The sequence below is a fragment of the Struthio camelus genome, chromosome 1 (assembly GCF_040807025.1).
Source record: "Struthio camelus isolate bStrCam1 chromosome 1, bStrCam1.hap1, whole genome shotgun sequence".
Taxonomy (NCBI): domain Eukaryota; kingdom Metazoa; phylum Chordata; class Aves; order Struthioniformes; family Struthionidae; genus Struthio; species Struthio camelus.
The window spans coordinates 108,883,149-108,903,587 of NC_090942.1; the positions used below are offsets into that span (position 1 = coordinate 108,883,149).

The 20,439-nt window shown below is 37.2% G+C and overlaps 1 long non-coding RNA gene across 7 annotated transcripts in view; it reads left to right on the plus strand.

Annotated features, from left to right (window-relative positions):
• LOC104144066 (uncharacterized) overlaps positions 1 to 20,439 on the plus strand; it is a 269,311-nt gene that overhangs the window by 208,483 nt on the left and 40,389 nt on the right. The window contains exons 1-3 of one of the 7 annotated variants that reach the window (XR_694049.2): positions 2,720 to 2,820; positions 7,191 to 7,281; positions 14,709 to 14,818. The exons of 4 other annotated variants lie outside the window; for them this stretch is intronic. This is a non-coding gene — a long non-coding RNA (uncharacterized lncRNA). Of the gene's footprint in view, positions 1 to 2,719; positions 2,821 to 7,190; positions 7,282 to 14,708; positions 14,819 to 20,439 lie in introns of those variants that run through there. 2 more of the 7 variants (XR_011134967.1, XR_694050.2) reach the window with 2 other exon arrangements.

Below are 20,439 nucleotides of genomic sequence, written 5' to 3' on the forward strand. Positions count from 1 at the left end.
CTATGTTCAGCAGGAGCCGTTCCTGGCGATAAGCCCTGGGTGATGTCTGAGAGGTTGATGGAGGGGACTGGAGGAAGAGGAAAAGGCATGCTTAAGGAGGTGGTATGATGAGGCATAGGGGATGTCTAATGTCGCCAAACCTGAATTGATAGCTTCATTATGCTTAGCTATGAGAATGAATGTATACAATTATTAGTTTGTTAATTATGAAACATGCTTTCTTTCTCAAATCTTCTGGTCTCATCTCTTTGAAATCTCTTGGGTATGGGGAAAATCTATTATGAAGTGGTATGTACCTTACTAAATTATCTGCAGTTCAGAAAATTTAATACAACCATAAGTACAGAATAAAACCTCTCTGGAGGTAAGGAGGAAGGAATTTGATAAGTGATGATACTCCATGGAAAGGCTTTGATGTATGCTGTAAGAAATGTCCTGAGACTGAATTTTTTTCTGTGATGATTAACCTTATTAGTTCATTGCCCAGCTATTTTATAGTAGTATTGGCCCATAATATGAGAGTATCTATTTTCTTGCAAGCCTAATAAGGCTTGCAGTTAATGGAGAACAAACAAATATGTCTTGATTGTCTTTCAAGATAGAATCCAAAGCCCATTGAACTTACATATTTTACAGATATTTACAGTTAACAACTTCTTGCACAACATTTTAATTCCTGATGCATGTTTTTGCGTGTAGGAATATTTTCAACCCAAACAGTGAAAATTATTTGAAATGCTCTTAAAAATGAACTTATAGGTCACTCAAAATGTTCAAGGAACTTCAATTAAGAATATATTCAGCTACAATATTGAAAATTGAGTATCTTCAATGAGAAAATGGAACTTTTTTTTTGGAGTTTTGTCAGGAAAGTGGTGTTGGGGGGGCAGGAAAGGAATGGATGGGCAACATCTGCTTTCTCTCTTGAGTAATTTTAACTGGTCGGCTGAAGGCATGTGAGCAGACCTGGAGGACAGCTGGCTCCAACAGTCTCCTGGCAGTGCAGCAGTGGTAAGGGACACAGCTTTTGAAAACAGCCTTTCTGCTGTTCCGTCACATCACACGTCCTTTTGGTGGTGTGTGGGTTTTTGCAAAATATTTCCAAGCAGGTTAGGTGGATTGGAAGAAATATTCATGGCATCAGGTGGACTTGTTGAGGGGTGTCCTCGTGTTGTGCCGCTTCTGGGCCGATGCATGGTGCCCCTCCATGTACCCCCATTGCTGGGGTGTCGCATCTGGAGCTCTGCGGGGCCAAGACCTGGCCCGGCAGAGCACGGTACGAACCCTGCAGTTCTTAATCGCTGCGCCTGTGCTCAGCTGCATATTCACTTGTGTCTTTTGGCTGTACACAAAATCTACAACAGCATGCGGTTCTCCAAGTCACCTTACAGAATGTAAGCAGAATAAATATATATATATATATTTTTAACCATTTGTTCCAATTTCCTGCTGGGGCCTCCTGAGATAGTGTGAGGTGGGGTCTGCATGTTTACTTTTTGAGCTGTGCCTCAAATACTCTGAGGCTCTGTTGTTGTTACTTGCAGAGGGGGTTAGCTATAAAGCTAGCTGGGTCTATGGCTTTTCTTGGATGTCTATTTAATTGGACAGGCCTTGGGAAATCTTTTTCAGGAAGAAAATGAGCTGCTAGGGAAGAAAAAAATCAGTGAATATTTTGAGGAAGGGTAGAAAGGAGCGAGGGGGAAATGCTGGGAAGTGCAACAATGAAAGTAACAAAGTCTATGAGGAGAGTGAGAGGAAGGAAGGATTCAGGCAATTTATAAAGCAAACTTCACTCTACTTTGTTCACAAGCCTGGAATAAGAGAGCTCAGTGTGGCAATTTCATGAAGCTTTGGAATATGTTCCATTATAAGGTGTTTCAACTTTTGTCCAACTTCATGAACATGCTGGGAAAATGAACACATCCATGGCTAGGTCCCCCTTCGCCCCTTGGAATGGATTAATAAGGTAAGATGAATATATAAGTACAACAACCTAGAACTGTAATACCTTTTTTTAATACTTTTTTTTGTCTTTGAAGAAACTAGAGATGTCTTATGACATTCCGGCTGCTATTTACTTTATCAGTTTTCTTCTGTAAAAAATACCGTTTCATTGAAATAACACATAAAGGGCAATGAATCAAAGATCTTCTCTAGACTTGCTCACATTCAGCCTGAAGAAGCAATACACCTACCCCTGTCTGCCCTGTCTCGTGGTAGCGTAGTCCTAGCGGTCCTTTACGTTGCAGCAGCCGCGATAGGTTTCCGTCACGTCGGTGTTTGCTTACCTGTGGTTCCACGGTGCCTTTTCATACGCTCAGAGATCAGTGTCCTATTCACTGAAATCCATTCTCCTGTCATCTGTTGTAACTGCATATTTTTGTCACCAGAACACTTTTACACACAATGTGTTTTTTCTTATTGCACAGTTAAGTACAATTTCTTTTTTTTTTTTCCTTTCCCCAGGACAGTGGCTATGTGAATGCACATTATTTACAGCTTGCACATACCAAATACCAGCAGTAAGGATGAACCTCATTTTCTCATTCCTTACTGTATATTAGTGGGCAAGCAAATGTGCTTAATTGTGTTTTTATCTGAGCTAATGGAAACCGTGCCAGGTTGTTAGACATGGAAGACTGCTTAATACCAGTTTTGTCCCCACCAGGGGTCTCTGAAGACCCGGTTGCCAGGATACGCAGAGCCAAAGGTACCGCAACAGGCGCTCGCAAGGTCTGGTTGTTTGCAGGGGAACTCTCCGGATCCTTAATTGCTCGGAGAAGTCAGTCTGTGTTTCCATTTTCATCTATGCATTAGGAGGTAGGGGGAAGGGTGATTATTTAATTTTTCTCTTTTGTTCCTTGTCCCTCCTTTCTCCCTTATTTTGTCATATCTGTCATGTACTCGTCACTATTCTGGCACTTTATGAATTTTTTCAGCATTAAGTCATTTCTTTCTTTTGCGTGTTAATGTATACTGTGTATCAAATTAATATGCATCCTATTAAGTCCCCTTAAAGTGAAATTGTTTCACTTAACTTTGAACTTTATTTGATATGCCAAACACATTTTAAAAAATGTGTAAATCTGAATGAATCCTTTCCCCCTTGACCAAGTCTGGTTTCCTGCTGAAATCTGAATACTGTATATTGGAGCTATCCACAGATTCTTTTGACAGCTTGAGTACATTTCCAGATGGTGGGTAATCACCATTCCTTTTTAAATCTGTTTTTATAATGGTGATAATTAAGAATTATTTTCTAGGACTGAATAGTCTGTACACCCAAATTGAAAATGGTTCAGGAAAGTAGTTGGCAACAAAGGGCTGTGCTAAAATTTATTTCAGTGTGATAGGTTCATGACTGCACCCTGCTTGTAAAGGACACGGTATTGTGGTAATGAGTTGCATGTGGGGACAAAAAAATGTTTAGATGTTTTCACTCGCACAGAAAAGGGACAGAGAGAATATTTTTCTCATTTGGTAGATCCTTGATCAGATAATGCTTGCTACCTGTAAAGTCCTATTTTCAACACTAAATATTCTCTCTGTATGCCATATGGTGCCATACGTGCAAAAGTATTTTAAAAAAAAACAAAACAAGATTAATAGTGAGATTCTTCTGAAAAGGAAATACGAGAATGTAGGCTCGAGCCGTATGCAGGATGAGTGACTGAACCTTGCTTTTCTCATGCTTTCTAAGTGTTTATGCCAGACGTCATATTTATTCAATCAGAGTCATAGTTATTAGTTATAGAGCTGTAATTAGGCATTGTATTTAATTGCAGACCATTACTTCCGTGTACTTAACTAATTAAAGTAGTTAACTTGTATGCATACAACTGTAATGAGAAAATACTATGCTGTGGGGCGGCTGTCTGTTCTGTCTGAAATTACTGCCATTGTTGGTTTCTATGAGCAAGTGTTGTGCACAATGACTTTATCCTGGTTGATGAGGAAAAAATTTCAATAAACTCATCTGAAATGCCTCATGGTAGTCCTAGGTAGTACCTAGGGGAGAAAAAAAAAAATCTTGGAAGGATATCGTTTTTAGACTATGTAATTTAATCATTTCAACAGGACTGTGTCCCTTCATCCAAGAAGGGGCAATTTAACAGGTGGTCTTCTGTCCTCTAATGTAATACATTCTCTGTGACAGTTTAACCAGTTTTCCAAGTTCTTCACTTGTAGCATGAGTTCTCATTTTTTTCTGTAAAATCTATAAAATCTCATTAGTTGCTAATTGCTTCCTAAGTATTCAGCATAGGAATTATCCATTTACGATGGTTTGGACGTGTTACAATGTATCATACTGTTTCTGTTCTCTGATTAGACAAACATACAGGTAATATTCATACATGTAATGTCTTTGTCAAAATATAAATGCTTCTGCAGTGTTCAAATTGCCCAATGAACCTAGGGATATGCCAGTAAAGTTCAGTCATGCAAAACCAAACATGATCAAAATGTGGCACAGATGAAGCAAATTCATTAAGAAATAAAGGGAAAAAGTTGTGGGTTTGCTCTTTGGTAGTGATCATTTAGCTCTACTGATACCAATGCTGTCAAAAAGGCATTTTAGTAATTAGCATAATTACTCTTGAATGCTTAGTTAAAAAAAAAATACATGTGCTAGTGATATGTACTGCCCATTTTCCTGGAAAAAGTGTGAGTTACCATAAGCCCGTTTTGCTAGTGTGACAAAGTGAACGTTTTCGACAATGTTACTGGGAAAAGGTTCATACATTGGTCTGTTATGTTACTGGGAAATGGTTCATACGCTGATCTGATACACACTGCTGATCTTTGAGAAGCCTTAGTGAGGTTAAAGGGAAAGCACATGTGTAATTTATGGGTGTGTGAAAAATTTCACATCCTACACTGAAAAAGAAGGACCTGAGTCTGTAGAGGGCATTAGATGAGCATAGAGGTTTTGAGTGTCCAGGTTTTGGAACAGTTTAATTCATAATAACCTCTGCATGACTACAGAATTAGTAGCAGCCAGCAGTGGGCTAAGTGTAGGAAAATGTTCTCCATTAATTGCACTTATGCTTTCTTTCACTATACTGGAGCTGAATGTTTTGCCAGTGCAGGTTCACAGGTATGGCAGTCTCATCAGGAGGTTTGCAAATGGAACTAGTGGGTCATTGTTGCTTGACTAACATCTTTCTTGCGGCTGAACTGCAGGATAGATGCAAGAGGAGGGGGAAGGAGAAAAAGAGTGGAAAGGGAGAAAAGGTATGCATTGTCTTCAGGATGGCATTTCTAGAGATGTTCTGGCTGCCAATGATATCTCAAAGAAATCCTGCTACAATTTGCACAGTTACTAAAGCTTGTGAAAATGTAATAAACAATCTAGGAAATCTTCATTGTGAACCAAACAGTACTTTTGGCATAACAAATGTTTTCTGAAGTTATTTTTCAGGTACTTTTCTTCTTTTTGTAGAATTTATCTGGTGAAAACTATTTCTCACTTCTGTAAGTCTTTGTTGGAGAGTCTGTAGCCCTCTATTCATTGGTTTTCAATCCAATTTGAGAGGCAAGAGGTAAAACCATAGTGTAGAGAAGACATTCAGACAAGAGGAGGCAAAAATTACAAAGCATGACTGAAATGCATACATAAGAAAACAATCTCTTTAGATGATCTACTTAAATTAATATAATTCTAGGTAGCCTGTGAATCTGCAATGCTACTACCATTTAATATCAAACATTGAATTTAACATAATGGCTGATAAAGGTGAGTATGAAGAGGAAGCTAACTTGTATCTTTTGAATTTATTTTTAAATAAGTTCTGAAAGCTTTCTACTTGAAAGGAAATTAACAGTACAAGACACATTTGCTTAGACACACTAATATAGAGAGAAAGATGCATCAAAACTTTTTTTTTTAAAGCAAGCACTGAAATTAAATGAAATTACCTATCAAAACTCTACTAATCTTTTAAGCCTTGGACTTGGTAAACATCAGTATTGGAATTGCTTGAGCAAGCATAACTTAGTCCATTGATGGCTGTATGTACAGAATAATAGAATCTTTTAAATTACAGTATCAGCTGGTCTTTTTCCTCTTTTTCTGTGTCTAACTCGGTATGTTATTCTAAACTACCTTTAAAAGTAAGTGTATTTAAGTAAGTGCTCTGTTTTCCAACAAGCTAATAAGACTTTAGGAGTGGATGACCTAATCCTAGTTTATTAGTGAGTTACGCTGATAATATACCAAGTATTCGTGAATTCTGTAGTACTTAATAAGTAAAACTGTCACAGGAAACCTTGCCTCTCCTGACATTCAGTTCCAGTTTTTAATACCTTCATCTAGGGCTCTCCAGAATGAATATCTACTGTGGACTCTTTGATGTGGTCCTTTCCAAAAGAAGGAAAATATTTATTGTGTTGTTTTCTAAAAGATATAATGAGCATGTTTTCATGAATATGCTTGATGTACATTAACGTATATTAGGGCTGCAGTGCCACAGTGCCTCTGGTCCTATCTGATAATTTTTTCTTAAATAAATAAATATTGGTGATTTGGCTGTCCTTAATAAAGGAAATGGCCTTTGTTTTGCTTTTTCAAGCTTGTGGGGGTGAGGTATATGTTGAAATTATATCAAGTATGTATTCTATGTAGACACTGAGTGTTTGGTATAATCAACTAAAGCATGTTAAGAATTAGGTATGTCATTTATAATTACATCTGAGATGGAAGATACCTGTAAACAATGAACGTTATATAAATGTTATCAGTAGTCAGCTTTATTTGTGGATATTGGCACGCCAAAGATGATTATCCTTTTAAAAGGAGTTGTAAATACTTGAAAATTAATCTTTTAAAATAAGCTATTGAACATAGAAACAAAAGAGCAAAGAAATCCTTGCATTGAAATCTTGAGAAACGTATAAATTTGCAGAACACTTATCTGATAATCTATAGTGTTCCCTGGTATAAGTAGCTTACTTTAGAGATCTAAACTGAATACGGTTTGAGGGATTTATTAAAAACAAAATGCATACTATATCACCCAGGCTGCCAAATTGATATAACAAGTCACACAATTCAGCGTATCTTGTATGAAATTTGAATCACTAAAATAGTCCTGAATGAATTAGTCTGCCTAATTTTGTCTATACTTCAGCTGCATGGATGATCTATGACTGCTAAAAATTTTTAATCACATTGTTCTCTAAATATTCAGGCCCGGATCCTGAAAAGACCTATGAATGTGCTTAATTTTAACAACATGAGGGCCCCAAGGGCGCTGTAGATGTCTAATGAAGTGCTCAAAGGTAAGGAAGCATGTGTAATCGTCTGTGTTAGAATCCGGGTGTAAAGCAGTCATGAAAATGGCAGTCGTGTCCAAGAGAGTTAACCATCTTTTCAAACTGTTACACCAGAAGAGGTAAATTTAGCAGAAAATGAATTACAATCATGATTAGGGAATGGCTACAGACTTAATTAGCTTATTTTTAATGCTGTATATATATCAGAAAACACTTTCACTGTCATATTACAGAAGAAAATACAAATCTAGGAAGAAATTAGCCAGTGAATGGGTTTGTTAGCGTGTTTGTACAGTTTTAAATCAGGGAGGGAACAATTGCTTGTAAATTGTGTGCATTTCTGCGTAGGAAATAGTGGTTCAGCCACTTTATTATGTAAGAAAAATATCATAAAATACTTGTAAAAATTCCTCTGAATGCTTGATGATTTTTCTGAGAATTTGTAAGTAAATCTGTTAATTAGTCTGAGTGGAAAATAATTTAAAACCAGATTCTTTAAAGAGATCCAGCATATATGTCAGTCTCTCCTTTGTCCTCAGTGATTTTCTAAATGGATTAACAGACACTTTGCACTTCTTATGCAGTTAAAATTGAAATCTTGTGAATAGACTCCAATTGAAAGCATTAATTGCTAATTAAGTTATTTGCAATTGTATTCGATTGTGAGGAGTTATACAGGCTATGGAAAGGGTCAAAACAATACCTCCGTTATTTCTAAAGTGGGGCCTTCATGGCATCGTGGTTAGCTCGAAAGATCGCTGTTATTCTGCTCTGTTAATTCACGATTTATGTGCACCAGTTGTATTGATGGTGGCGAGCCTGGATACAGCCAGTAGGCGTGGGCCTGGGGCTCTTAGCAGTAGAGCGCACGGCCTACCCTTTCCTCCAGCACGTTTGGCTGCGTACTTCCATGGCATTAGACCTGGAAAAAACATTTTTGTTGTGGGCTCGGCTGGAAAGCCACCTTTCTCAAATGAGCGGGCAGGGATGCACACATATAACAGGATCGTCAGGTCGCAGCACCTGGAGCCTTCCTGAAAGCTTTCTTGCCCTGCCAGCCTCCCTCCGCTCCAAAAAAATCCCAAACCCTCTCTCATCGTTCAGTGAGCCAGTTGCACGTTCAGGGGCCGATCAAAATAAACATCGATTTTAACTGAACTCATTCATGCCCTTCAGCAGATGAGGACTGCCTTGGTTTCGTAAGGGGAGGAGTTTGTCAGTGAGTCATTTGTGCTGCGGACAGGCTGCATAGAAATCCCAGAGGATTTGCATATCCCTTTTGACCGTGGAAGCTCCTTCCATCTGGTCGGCTCGTGAGCCCTGTGGGGTCCCTGCCGGCGGCACTGCTGTGACCATGCCGGGCGGTGTCATCATCAGCCTTGGAGTGCCCCACGGTGTGCGGGCCTGTGGCTTGCACCCCTCCGTGCCATCCCCCTGTGCCTCAGGAGGGTCACCTCCTGCACTGCCTGTTTGGAAATGCTGTGCTCCAGGATGATCTTACTTAGTGTGCGTAGATGGTTTCTACCTTCATTCGCCTAATTAAATGGCCAGACCAAACCTGTTTATATGATGTTTAGCATTTCAATACCAAGGATGTTACGGTTGCACCACAGACAACCTTTACAGCTCAACTGAGATGTTTAGTTACTTTTTCAAAAAAAATTCCAACATTTCTAATACACATAAGAGAAGAGACTGTAGTAATATTGAAAAACAAGGAGAACCAGTCTTTTAAATTAATCTACTGCAGGCATACAAACGTTCAAACTAGTAGTCCTTGCTATTTGTTTCTAGCATGCAGCTATTATAAAGAAAAGGCTGGTCAGCATCCAAGCAGTCTATTTTCATACCTTAACTTGAATTTTCTTCAAGTATTACCCTACTTTTGAATTTCCTAAAATCTCGTCCTGTGAAAAGGAAATGAAAAACTGAACCATTGTTCTTCCGTAAATGTAAGAGATGTCTTCCATTCAGAGTCAGAACACACTTAATGGCTCGTTAAATAAACATCAATATACACTGCTTCATTTATTGTTTAATTTAAAATTCCTCTGACTACTGTGACTATTTGATAAAAGGAGACAGGCAACTGTTTTTATCAAAAAAAAAAAAAAATCCTCTTAAAATGTAGAAAAAATAAATACAGACTAGAATTCATTTAATATTTCAGTTCATATACCAGTGCAGCAGTAAATCATTAAATTTCTGTATGCATTTACCTACTCTACTTTTCCTTGAGTTAGTTACTGCGTTCCTGTCTTCTACTTGTCTAATTATCTATTCTGTGCAGATGCTCTGCAAGTCATGAACATGCATACCATCTGCATAGACCTTCATTTCCAAGAGCAAACTGCTCCCAAGACTAGCTATGATCAATTGATGGATTGATAATTGGTTTGCTGATCTGCGCTTCTGAAATGCGTGTTGCCAGGCTTCCTTTTGCAGTAGTTTTTTTCTGTAATAAAGGGAAAGGTTACAGTGTAGACCATACACAAATATTTTACTCTATGTGCCTGTACCGTGCTTGTTAGTATTGCATCTGTTCACCTTCCTGCTTGAACTTTAAAACAGCCTCAATATTATAGATAAATTGGCCTCCATCAGTTTGGAGTGACTAAGTTAGGAAATCCAATGATAGTGCCTGTTTTAGATAACTTCTCTGATCTCATATGGCAGGTGATAGGAGTAAGGACATATGTGGAAACTGTAGGATTTATTAATACTGTCAAATTACACACACACCTTGGGAGGGGCTGCAAAGTTTCGTTGAGCTCCATTCCCAACACTTTACCTCTGATCTATATATATGCACACTCGTATAAATGTGTATTGTTAGTGGAGCTAAGGCAAAAATTTTTGCTTCTGCACATGTATCTACCATATTTTGTTGAGAATCTCTCTAAACCTATCCCCCCCCCCAAAAAAAAAAAAAAATTAACTAGCATCAGGATCCTGCAAATTACTTCTCAAGCATTTGGAATTTTTCAGATGGCTTCTGATTATTTCTCTTGCCAACTGGGGTTTTGCTGTTGTTTCCTTCAGGGTTCTTATTTGTTTCCCTTAGCATTTTGTATATTTATTCTATTTTTCTTGGTTAAGTTTTGTTTTTTTTCCCTTAGCATTTTGTGTGTGTGTATTGCATTTATAATGCCTGGTGACTGAAGCTAGAGAGTCTGAGCAGCCTAACCAGCTGAGGGTCTCCAGTGAGTTCTACAAAAAATTTACTGGGAAATAGTTCTTGGTGTCACAAACTCAGTGGTCTCTTCTGTTATCATCACTAAAATTTGTATGAAGTTCATGTTTTTGTGCAGTATTTGTATCTGGAGTAATTATTAGAGGGTTTTTTTTTTTTTTTTTTTTTTGCTTCAGTCAGTAGGCATTTAAGATTTCTGTGTAGCATGCTAACTGCTTGTGCTGATTAGCATGAAATTTAGATTGCATTGATTAGCTGGTTGAAAAAGGAATACAAAGTAAGTTTTGCTTTGTATTTTACAGTTATATTCCTTTTCTTCTGTAGATGTTCAGATGCTCTTTAACTTGGGCAAATCAATAATCTGTCAGAATATAAATTTAACAGAGGTCAATTTCATTTAGTGACAATTTTGTTTTGAGATTCTTTTTCAACAGAAACAAAAACATTAGAGCAGTTTGTAGACATAGAACTGACAGATGATGCTTGGGATCAAAACCTAGGTTTGTATGTGCCCACAGATCATTAAGGCACTGGCCTGGGATATGGGAAATAAACACTCGTGTCCTGCTTGACTCAGGTGAGCTTGAGCTTGTAGCTTTGAGCCAAAATACTGAGTTTGAAGTAGATCCCTGTGAATTATGCAGAGAAACTTGATCTTGAGTCTCCTGCAGGCCAGATCAGTACTTTAACCTGCAGACTAGGCAACTCTTTCCTTTGTTCAGATTCTTAAAGTTTGTAATAAGACACTGTAGTCTCAGTAAAATGATAAAATTTTAAGATGGTGTTGACTAGATAAAGTGCTTGTATTCAAAATAGCGTGTGTAGGTGTTTGCATAGGTTTCACAATGCCTGAACAATGCCTACATGAGGACATTTGAGCTTAGAGCAGCCATTTTAGTTGATTTAAGAGCCGCTGAGGGGAAAAGTATAACTTTGCTAGAATTGGCTGACATGCAGAAATCCACCTGCATTTTCTCTGCGCTAGAGGTTGTAGGTGGGTTAGCAGTATGGTGTTCCTTGAAAGATACTTGAATCAAAGGCTAGATATTTGTTAGACATTGGACCCAGTTTCTATTTCATACAATTTGTGATAGTCTTGCTCATTCTTATAGGCCGATCTAAGGAATGAGGTACAATAACTTTAATGAACTGGGCTGTGTGATGAAGTCTGTGGGCTCACACTGGACTGTGTGAAATTTATGTGATATCTGTTGCATGAAAATATTACAGGAGTTATATTTTTATAGGGCTGTTGTTGATACCTTGTGAAGTCTCTATTGACAAGTGAGTTGGCTTTAATATTGAGGACTAAGCTTAGGAATTCATTAATTGACAAGACAGGAGTTTTATTTTGTTTTTCACTTGCTTTTGAAAAGATAAAGCTGGTCACTGAAAAAATAAATTTCCCAGTGTAGAAGACAATGGGAAAGAAAAATTATATTGTTCTGTCCTTTAGTGAGCAAAATAATCTTAGAGAAATACTTCTATTCTAATTTTCTTGATATCAGGACAGTCAGATTGGGTTTGTTATATGTTTGATGGTGGTACAGTACTGTAGCACTTAAGGACTATGACATAAAGAGATCAAACCTTAGAGACAAAGAGCAGAGATGTTCGGAAAGGGCCAACTTTCTTTAGTTATTTACAGGGTATGAGGGAGAGGTGGGTGCACTTGTTCCCCACTGGATTGGGAGCAACCAGAATCTCAGTATTTCCTCTCTTTCCACAGTACGAGTGGGTCCCAAAGCAATGGGGTAGCTAGCAATAATTAAACTGCAGATAATAAGGGGAGGGTGGAGCACTGAATAACTGCTCCTCTGGTTCAGTTTATATGGGCTCTGTCATGTGTTTAATTCCTTGCTTGTGGGAAGGAGGGAGATCAACCTTTAAATTTTAAAAATTTGTCATGAACCAGTTTTAAAGGAAAATTTTGTCATTAGCACTGTGATACCAGTAGTAGTATAAGCAAGGAATAAAAACAATAGCTTTACAGAGCCACAGTCTCTCTGAACCTAATGAAGGCACTGTTTTCTTTGACTTTGTGTGTGAATGCTTTGCAGACTGGTAATTCTTCAATGAAGAAACTCCTAGGTAATTTTCAAATGTCAAAGACTTTCAGTAGAATTTCATAAGCTTTTCACTGATGAAAGCTTTAAATAGGTGGCCTCACTTTTCCCCTAGATTTCAGCAAGGCTGGATTAAGCAATTAGGAATAACACCAAAAATGTGCATTTAATAATTGGTTTCATCTTAATAAAGGTCAGCCTTCTCATGTCAGTCTCTGTATATGGACAAATAGCTCTCTCTGTGAATCAGCAATGTGTGAATATGCATCTAATGGACAGTAAATCCAGGAAGGTGACACTGCTATGATGATTCCATCTACACTGAAAACAAATTGATTTACCCAGAGGAATAAATTGGCTTAACTGTGGATATGGCATGAAGAGTGAACTGGCAATGTTTTTTTTTCCCCGTTATTCTTTTGAAATTATTGACACAATTAAGTATTGCTTACTTCCTCTCCCCTACCAGAAAAGTCTGCATAAGAAATAAAAATAATCATAGTCTGGCAAATGAGCTGAAAGTTTTCCTTCATTATGCTCTCAACGTTATTTTGATCACAGTGATGCTTGCAACTCAAACGCAATGTTCAATTTCATGTGCCTGGTGATTAATGCTATCTTTTGTGTATTAGATACATATATACACACAACTCATGCTCTCTCACCCATCCACATCCTGTCGTTTATTTAAAATGGGTTCTATATCTAGCTAGACCCTATTTTCTGAAAACTTTGAAACACTGTCCACCTAACAAAAATATGCCACTTACTCTTCCTTTAGATATAGACAAGACTCTGCATTATGCAATTTCACAGTTTCAAAAATGATAAAATAATTTGGAATATTTTTCCAGGTAGAAACACCTAAGCTATTGAGGACAAAATAGCAGGAACTGTTGGCTGATCAAGCAAGCAGTTCCTGCTAATCAAGCAAGCTATGAGGTTCCAGTACCTCTATGCTCTAGCCCAGTATTTTAATTTCACTTTGCCTAGGCCAACTAATATTATTTTCTTAGAAGATGTTATATAGGAAACACTTCCCTCATTACCCATGTAATTACGATATAGCAGAATACTCCATCTGAACTAACAAACTTGCCAAAACAAGTTTAATTGCTGATTAAATTAGTTCTTAAAGGAAGAAAGTCAGGATGAAAGTTTTATTTTAAATGAAGAATATTTACAGGCTTCCCAAATGAGTATTTTCGTTTCAGAAACTGAGTCATTTATACTTCATGTAATTACATGGAGAAAGGAGAACTGATATTTCTTCACTCTTACCTGTTTTATAACATTGTAGCTTTGCTTATTTCAAGTTATTCTTGATTTATGTGACTTAAACACACTAAGCCACCATTTTTTTTTCCTTTTTTAAACTTTATTGCCTCTATTTGTTATTTCTGATTGGGAATTGCTTTCCGCTCTGGTATGCAAACATATATCTATGTATCTCCTTCGATCTCCAACTTATATTAGTGAGACAAGAAAATAGGAAAGAATTTCTCTGATTTCTTCTGTCTTTCACTTGAAAATACCCTCCCCCTGCCTTCATGGGATGTGGAGGATTTTCAAATCCTCCCCCCGCCCCGAACATGACAATAAAAGTCTAGCCTCTCATGAGAGGTGAAGCAGATCTCTGCATGCTGGAGCCTGTGCCCAGCTTGCCTTTAATTTAAGTTCACCCAGTGGAGCAAAGTGTTACTGAATTGACGTGCAGGTTTTTTTCTTTTTTTTCTTTTTTCACAGGACTGAAATTCGTGCCAAATCTTAGGTTACGGCAGGGGTGGGAGGCAGAAGTGGGGAGTGCATGAGAGGGAACCTCTGGGATACTAGAAGCATAGAAAAGGGACGTTGCCCCCATATCCTTCTGTATACAGTCCTCTGTCACCCTCTGGGTGCTGTCAGAGTTTCGGGGCATTGGAGGGTAATTCCTTTGCTCCATAATACAGGGAGTACCAGCAGAGGCAAATACTTCTCATACAACCAGAAGTTAATGGAGTCTCTCTTTGACTCTCGCATGAAGTTCTTTCAGTGAATGGATCTTAAATGTTTAAATATGCAGAGTATCTCTTGCTTAAATCTGTAAAGTGTCTCTGGAATTATGGTGTACTTCATATGATACATGGTTTCTACTCAACTGAACAGTGAAGTTATATGCTCGTATTTCTGCCTAGATAGCCATGCATACCCACCTATAACCTATACTGAGGAGTTCTTTAAACTTCACACCATTTGAAACACCTTGAAGCTGCTATTGAAAGAGTCGTCTTTATACTTCGTGCTCGTAAGTGCACTCTTAATTTTAGTACAATCATGGGTTATCAAACCAGAATGCCAGTCTTTTTCTTCCTTTTTCTTCTGTTTGTATTTTAACTGTTTACCTGTCTGTGTGTTACTTGTGTACACCTTTTATTTATCCCCTCCCCCCAAAAAAAAGAAAGAACACAAGACAGCATTACTGCTATTTGTAGCAGATGTGTAAATATAGAATATTGCAAAGGGAAAAAGTGATCCTTTGATCTCCATAACTTGAAAAAGGGGAGGAATTCCAGAGCAGTGATAGTGTTCCTCTTCATTTAAGCTCTTGGTTACCATTTTATGCCTTTTGTTACTTTATAAATGTTACTGTACAACACAGATCTGGTCATTTATCATCTAGAAATACAAGTGTGTCGAACTTGACTGGTTTCAGAAAACACTTACTGTCAGGATTTTCAGGGTATGGAGAGCCTATTTAAGGTTGTAGCTGTAGGCTATGTACCCTTCACTACATTAGAACAGGCTTGCTATGTAAAAGGTGCAAATAGGGGCAAGAAAAAGGTTCTTGAGCTGAAAAGCCATGTGCCCACACATGGTTGTAAACTGGATACAAAATTAGGTTTCAAACTATCTGAAAGTAGATTATATATAGAACAGCCTTTCTAATAGGAGAGGTATAAGCAAGAAATCTTAATTGGTTTTATGTTGGAGTTTAACAGATGTGTGAATGTGCCATATGATGTATTCCTATAATGGCAAGACTCTATAACTGATGATTGAGGATGTTCCTTCTAGTTGCACACTGATTCTCATATACCCATTTCCAGAGACTCGTTTTTGGAAAGTTGTATTTTTCCTTTTTGGAGCCTTTATTCTATAGGTATAAAGCCTATGAGATAAATACCTATCTTCAGAGATCTTTTCTTTATTAAAAACAGGAAAGCAAAGTATTTCTCTTGAAATTCTACAATTATTACACCCAAATCTGGTAGGGAAATTAAAAAAAAAAAAATTGCAAACGGTTTCTTGCAGTGTTTCAACACTTTAAAATTATTTCTTCTATGTGGAGTCTCATAGATGTGTTAACCTTTAAACACTGCTGTTTGTAAAAGCTTGTTATTAATACTGAATGGTTTTTAATATACATTCATTGACCTATCCCATTCTCTCTTTTAGTAGATGTCAAAGGAGAGTATTTGGAATTTCTATCTACTGAGACTTGCCGAAGTGCTTACTATAATTTGTTATATTTTGTGATTTAAAACAGGGGAATTAAAAATAAATACGCACTTCCGTCATAAACTGCATTTGATTTGTTAGCAGAGCTTTTATTGATGTCAAATCCTATGGCAATTCAAAGCTTGGACAAGAGCATACATAACACATTCCTGGATTCATTTTCATAACAGCATACTGTAATAATGAATGCAGCAGCTATGGTTAACATTTTGTGTAAAGACACGGTGATTTTCTCTTGTCTAGTATTCTTGTAACAGGAATGCTATTCAGAGATGGAGGAGGGAGAAGGAGAGAGCACTTCATTCATATTCATATTGGAAATTCACAGAGATTATGTTTGTATTTCTTTCCAAATGGTTATGCTTAAAATAAACAGAAGGAGAAACTCAAAAGGACCTGAAGATCAAAATAATCTGTTTTATCAACTGAAGGAGCCAACAGTAACTTCTATTCTATTTCCTTTCTTCAGCCAAAATGATTTGTGCCAGGCAGGTTGTTTTCGTACTGTGAATTCTGGAGGTAGTGCATGAATTCCTTGATGAAACTTGAGCAGGAATATTTCATTAAGAAATTAATTGAAAAAATAAAAGTGAATCAGCTTACGGCTTTTGGGTAGTATATAATTTTTCATCCTATTGAATTAGCCCAGCATACCTTCAGACTCTGACACTGTTTTACGTTGACTTACTTTGAATATTTAATATATATAACAGAATCCGACAGCAGAATCTCAGTAATGCTTAGAAGACTTTGAGTTCACGTAAGATCCCTTCAGAAAAAGGTTTCAAATTCATCTCCATCCCAGTAGAGGAAGTGTTGTAGGAAGAAATTGGAACACCATTCTGCATCCCCTTTCTAATTCTGATCTTGTTAATTGTTCTTATTGATCATCTTAATCACGGTTGCTGTAACCTCTATTCATACTTATATTTTACTGCCTCTGATTGTTCCTTTTGTCTCTCTGAGCTCTACAGCTGCCTCTGATCTGACCTTTTCTAACAGAAAGCTTTGCATATGTATAGTACGTTCCTAAAAGACTCTTAATTCACTTTAGCACACAACTCTAAATTTTGCATAATTCTAAAGTTCACTATTATAAAATTTACCAACTCTCCTGTAATTACTTCAGAGCACTTGTGAAGAAAAAGTAGTAAGTTCTAAGTCGCACCTTATTTAATGTTAAGGTGATAGAGGAATGCCTGATAACGGACCAGAATTCCTTCTCGGGGCTGAGGCATACGATGGTTTATGTTGTTCTTTCAACAAACTACATTGGAACTATCCTTCTGTTTAATGCAGCCTGAGGATTACAAAATCCCCAGATGTTAGCTTCTTGATTATGAGGAAGCAATTAGTAATAGAATCTAAATTTATATTCCTCAAGATGAAGGAACAAAAATCCTACGAGAGTAATTTCTGTAGGCTATATTTCAAAAGAAAGCGCTTTGAACAACAAAAACCTACTGTGAAAAAGTAACATAATATCATTAAAGTTATACCAGATAGTGTTGCTATTCTTAAAAATAAATAAAAATGAATAAATAAAGAAAAAAAATTCTGTTTTCATTGTTAAAAACACTTCTCAACAGGAATGTGGTTTGACCATATGAATTCAGATTGGTAGAATGTGGTATTCTGTAGTATTACTATGCATTATTACAGTAAAAATAGCCTAACCTTCTAGCTATTTGGTTTTTAGGTAATAAATAGATTGATCTGTTGACCTATATAAATATAATTTAAACTTGATTAAATCTTTCTTAATAAAGGGTTACTGTCTTCTTAACCCTTTATAAATGACAAATGAGTTTCTGTAAAATCTTACCTATTCAAAAATATTCTCAGATAAGACACTGTACCAGGCACTATAGTTTTGATTTGCCGGGTGCTTCTTTCCCTGAGCCTTGCTTCAGGGAAGAAACTCTTCCCACTAAACAGTTTTGGATTAGAAGTAAAGTCTTCAGTGCAACCAACAGGAGAACCTTATGCAGGAAGTACTAGTAATATGTTTTTGAAACCAAAAACTAGCAAAACTAACAAACAAAAAAAAAAAAAAAGGTTTTGGAGCTGCTACAATAGATGGAAAGAAGAAAGACTAGGTAAAAGATGGGACCAAAATGTCTTGGACATGGACCAATGTGAAAAGAAAGCAGAATAAACAGACCTCTTTAACACTATTCAGTTGTGTACGGAATTTATAAGGTTTGTTTAACCAGCAGCTGATTAACTCCACTGCCCACACTCCCATCTTTTATCAAAGGAGTTGTACCAGCACCAACAATAATTTCAGGCTCCCAGAACAATCCTAATGGTCCCTTAAATTACATTAACAAATGAGTTAGTCCCTGGCTGAATTAAGTGTTCTTATAGAGAGGTTTTATGCAGGAGGAAAGAATGGAAAAGAGAGTACCTAGGAAATGTCAGTTTAGGCTGACTGTTGAGCTGGACGGTGTTTCTGTGCCACCTCGGCAAGGTAGCACATTGACATTTTGGTCTTCAGTGGCTTTGTCTACTTTACCATTTTAGTTCAAATCACAAGAGTGCTTGAGAAATGTGTTTCCCGCTCATTTCTGCTTACTGTGCTTTGGTTTGCATCATGGAACAGCCTTGGAGCATGCAGTTTTGGGTGAAACTAAGTTGCAGCATCTGGTGCAGAAGTGTACTCATGCTCTCTGGCTGCTCTTGCCTTCCGTCTATCCAGAGGATCGGACTGGCACTACTCTGAAGCAAATCCTTGCAAAAATGTAAGGTTAAGACATCAGATTATCAGCACCTACTATTTCACTTTCTCTAACTTCTCTGACTTCCAGCAAACTTAACATAAACAAAGTCATTATAAATTACTCAGGCAGAATTTTATTAATTTTAGTCGAAATGTGTTTGATTATACCTTATTCTGATGTTTGTTATTTGGAGACATTATAATCTTGTCCCTTAAGCCTTCTTGAAGGCATTTTATCATTAATCAGTATTTCTATTTTGGAAAAATATAAACAGTAATAAAGTTTTGCCTGTTTTTAGATAGATTTCTACCAAAACCAATAGAATTTTTTTTGCTATAAGTAAACATCAATGAATTGAAAAAGGGAAGCCTAAAGTTATGAATCTCGAACATATAAGAGCAGGCCAAGATGATATAGGTCGAGCTTAATTTGATACAGAAGTTTTTTCTTTATTATTAGTGTTACTGAAATGGGAAAAATAACTTAATAGAGTGAAATCTGCAAGAAATGACTGATGTTCCGCTGATCTTATTATTACTATTAAAACTTAAGTTTACTAGGAAGAGATCGTGTCCAAGAGCATATCTGTTTGGTCTTTTTTGGTTTGTGTTTTTTTTCCCTGCTGTATGCTGAATGATCTAAAGGAATAGACGTTTTCTGCCTGTAAACAGTTTACTTCATTTATGTTCTTACACCATCACAACGATAACAACATTGTTAATAGTTACTAAATGTTCACAGTGTGATTTTTGGATTGTTGTATGTTTGTGTCAGCTTCAGACTTAATAACAAGAATGATAAATTGCTTGCATACTTACTGGGTATCTTTTATTTAAATTATATGCTCATGGGATCTTTGGGATCCATCACATAATCACCTCATTTTCTATTTTGTACTTACTATCATCCAGATATGATATGTGTGGTTTGTTCAGGTCTTCTTTTCAGTAGTTTAAGGATGATAATTAAAGTGTCACACTGTTTACTTGTCCTAGTAGAGCATAAACAGATTATGTATCTTGAAGCGATGACCTTTTGGTAGTGTAGATTACTTTTTTTTTTTTTTTGAAGTTTGTTTGGCTTTTGGTGGTGATGGTGATAAATATTTAGTGAGTGACTTGCTGCCTCTTTGATTTTCTACAATTTTTTTCTAACTCTATGACATTTTACTAGCTCTCCTTTGTAGATGATTACCCCATCTCAGGGTGATATACTTTGAACTGAATTACTTTCTAAAAGTAAACATGTCATATCAATCAAATACTTGCCATTGGGTACATTTAGATGGTAGTGAGAGTTCAGCTTGCAGCCAGTGCAGACATATGTGAGACAGCAGGACGCCAAGTAGCTCAGGTAAGAAGCTTATGTGATCCTATCGAAAGAGGTATATGAACATTGAATTGAGTCCAGGCTAGCTGCTCAGGTCACTGCTGCTCTTTCTGTCATTTTGTCGCTGCTGATCTGCTCTTGGTATTCAAATGACCTCTGCTAGAGGTTTTCCTCTCAGAGGAGATGCAAGCTGCAAGTCTAAGTTGAGGCTGAAGGAACACCCTCCCCATGAAGCCTACCAGAAATCCACCACAAGCTGAGTGGTGCCTGTGGCTCAGGGGTGCAGGCTGAGGGGACAAGCACTATCTTGACTTCTGTTTGCATAGGGAGCCATCCTGGCTGACTTACTGAGAGA